Source organism: Ostrea edulis, chromosome 8 (genome assembly GCF_947568905.1).
Source record: "Ostrea edulis chromosome 8, xbOstEdul1.1, whole genome shotgun sequence".
NCBI classification, from domain to species: domain Eukaryota; kingdom Metazoa; phylum Mollusca; class Bivalvia; order Ostreida; family Ostreidae; genus Ostrea; species Ostrea edulis.
In genome coordinates, this window is record NC_079171.1 from 69,005,503 (window position 1) to 69,009,296 (window position 3,794).

At 35.6% G+C, this 3,794-nt stretch overlaps 1 long non-coding RNA gene across 1 annotated transcript; it reads left to right on the forward strand.

The window, feature by feature from the left end:
• The first annotated feature begins 308 nt into the window (after positions 1-308).
• On the forward strand, positions 309-2,244 carry LOC130049280 (uncharacterized). The gene is made up of 3 exons (XR_008797786.1): positions 309-511; positions 1,157-1,238; positions 2,166-2,244. It is a non-coding gene; the product is annotated as an uncharacterized LOC130049280 (long non-coding RNA).
• Positions 2,245-3,794: the final 1,550 nt, after the last annotated feature.

The following is a 3,794-nucleotide window of genomic DNA, read 5'->3' on the forward strand; positions in this document are numbered from 1 at the left end:
TATATATGTAAATGTTTACATACTGATAAACAATTAGTAACGATAAAATCAGACAGGCACCACACAGATACCAATTATATGTTCACATTGATATCGCATATTGATATTAAACAGCAGATAAATATGTGTATGTTCACATCGCACATTTATATTAAACAGCAGGTAAATATGTGATATGGAGGAAGAGAGAAACACCAATATCTTAGAAAATATTCATATAACGATATTCTTGGATGTTGTAAAGAATCCTAAGAATCGGTTTTGCTGTAAATTTCAGATTGTAAAATCCCTGAAGTTAGTTATCTTGGAACACAAAACGTGACAGAGCGAGGGTTTGAGTGCCAGGCGTGGGACAAACAGTATCCACACAGACACAGCTACGGATCCTACCCCGGGGCTCGTGAGAATTATTGCAGAGATTTTGATTCTGACGAACCGTGGTGCTTGACAACGAACAGAAAAGTGGTCTGGGATCGGTGCATAGTGCCTTCGTGTGGGGTAAATGTGACAGGTATGTTATGTAGTATCATTCAGAAATATGATAAATTGTAACCAGGGTGTCATTTTGCTTCTACACCATAACGGCGGTAGTATTAACAATCGTCCTTGGATTGTTCAAATCCTACCAGTTCTTACAATTAACTAATCGTACAATCAATACTTGTATTGTTATTAACAATAAAACAATTCACACTAGCCTTGTGATGAGGGCTTTTGTATTTCAATTAGGAAATCAAGGTCAAATTGTCGAGTCGATCTAAACCTAACAATCTGATGTAGGTGATGGTTGCTCTTTGATAAGCATGTCACACTAATACTGACTATCTCTGTTCTTTTAGATATGACCTTAAACAGGTTCAATGGAAATAAAATCACTGTTACGACGTACATAGGTCAAATTTTACAGCATTTTACAGCAACTTGGATGTGTTGATGATTCAATATAGTGAAAAAACTCTCAATTAGGACATTAAACAAAATACATTTAGAGGGAAACGTAAATACTAACCACAAATACATACTTTAAGACATTAACAATGCACAGACACTGCTTTCAATCAATTTTCAAATGAAAATATTTTTTTTGAAAATTCCGAGCATTAAATTTGCATCAAATGAAAACGCATAAGATACACTGATTTTGTTTTGTTTGCAGCGAATTCTTCCTCATGTGCGTCTATCGATGAATTGGATATATCTGAACTGAAGAACGAAAGAAGTTGTGGATCCTACTGCAAGTAAGACAAACGTTATGAGGGTAGACGCACGATGTGGTTAACTATATTACGGAAACTATTTGAAGTAGGCTATTAATATTTATAAACTGAATTAACATGAGCATCGACAACAAATTCATAGGAAACAGAAGTAGATACAGAAACAATGTGATTCGTGAAAAACACATCTTATTATGGGGACTCATTATCAATTGGGAATTAATTTCTGATATTTGATATATCCCTATGAGCTCGAAATAAAGTACACCACAGAGTCGTCCACTTCTGCTTCATACTTAGATATTTTATTGAAAGTAGACATTAACGGCAAACTGACAACTCAACTGTATGACAAACGAGATGATTTCAGCTTCTCCATCGTCAACTTCCCACATTTATGTAGCAATATTCCATTATCACCTGCATATGGTGTTTATATATCTCAACTGATTCGATATGCAAGAGCTTGTTCTGGGTATAGTCAGTTTTTAAATCGAGGTAAGCTACTGACAAAGAAGTTGATGGTACAGGGATTTCAACAGTCTCGATTGAAGTCAGCATTTCGCAAATTATATGGTCGTTATAACGATCTAGTTCGTCAATACAACCTCGCATTGGGTCAAATGTTGTCTGACGTGTTTCATACCGATTGTTAAGCCGTTCTTGGCACACTGATTTGACTGCGGATAACTCCGTTTACCTGATCAGGATATGGGTCTCACGGCGGGTGTGACCGGTCAACAGGGGATGCTTACTCCTCCTAGACACCTGATCCCACCTCTGGTGTGTCCAGGGGTCCGTGTTTGCCCAACTATCTATTTTGTATTGCTTGTAGGAGTTATGAGATTGATCACTGTTCGTTACCTTCACCTTGCATCTCTGTATCTTTCACAAACAACTTTTACCGTTGGCAGCAAATTTTCTGTATTAAAACCTTTACGATTTCAGCTGGATTAGAACAACTATAAATGACGCAATAACAAAAAGAAATCTGCAAAATGGACGTACATGTGGAATTCGGGACAAGAAAAAAATAGTTCGTAAACACGAGCATCTACTTCAAAGGGGCACCTATACACCATGGATGTGTATGTAAATTTACGTTTGTGTAATAATCTAGATTAATATGAAGACATGCATGATTGTAAGGTACCTTAGCTTGTATGTTTCCAATATAAATGTATTCCTGTAGTCAATGTATCCCTTTCCATGTGTACAGGGGCTTCCCACTATGACATCAGTATTTATATCACGTTGATTTTAACATGTGTTGGTTTCTTTCACGTAAGTATTCCACTATGTATTGACAGTAGACAGTACATTTAAGATTCGGTTCTTGACTCCCCTGATCCGTATTATTAGACCTTGATTGTCAACAAACCATTTTTTTTTTTGCTCGCGGGAGTGAATTCTCACATAAATTGAATGCATTTCCGCTTGAAATCGCTACCATTATTATTTTGTAACTGTCATTATTATACCTGACATAATGTGGCATAAAAAGGAAGGTCGATTGGGTTATAGTGTATATACTTTATTGAATTATTTGCAGGCTCCATCTCAATATTTGACGGCAATAAAGATGGTAAGTTTTACCAAATAATCATGGTCTTTAAAACATTTCAAAGCCCGAATTTATTTTTTCAGTTAAAGCAATTCATATGTTGTAGTGCACTAATGTTCCCATTGATGACACCATTTTGCAGTAAATGTAAAACATGCGTCTTTCAATATTTTACTTGATGTGTTATTCTGTCACAAATACATACTTTTCTTTTATATATAGATCAATGTCATATGGTGTAAACTTTTTTAAAAAAGAACAATTTCAGTTCACACAGTTGAATGTAATTTCATGAAACTTGAGTTAGCATAGAGACAGGCGCTTACTGCTCACAGTTGATTTTTTCTTGACATTTCAGTTTGCATTACCCCAGAACATCAAGACCCGGGCGTTCAATGGAACAAGGAAATACTCAGTAAATCACTAAATCTAATCAATCTTCAATTTTAAAACATCTTTAAAAGTTGTATAGATACTTTGTTACAGGGACTCTGAGCTCACCTTACAATATTTACAATCAGTTTGAATACGAAAAAATGAATATAACGAACAGTGGTCAACTTAAGAAAATAAATGAAGGGTAGAGACGTACACGCCGGAGATAAAGCCTGGTGTCTAAATGAGAGATGAATTACCCTGTCACAGGTTGAACCCGCCTTAAACTATACATCTTGTTCAGGTTAAAGGCAGAATGTGTAAAAATGAATTCAGTATACAGAGATTACCGAACAATTCACATATAACAAATATCATTTGACAACTTTCAGTGTGTACTTGTGTTTACTAATTAAACCATAGTGCGACTATGAAAACGCTGAATTTAAACAAAACTATTGAAACATCAAGTAACAAGTTAACTTCATTGTTAGTAGCTTACCTCAATTTAGAAACTGATCATACGCACAACATGCTCTCATTTTCGGATCAATTAAAGGACATGCACACCATATGCAGGTGATACGGGATATTGATACACAGCTATGAGACGTGGATGGTGAAAACACAACTGTAGT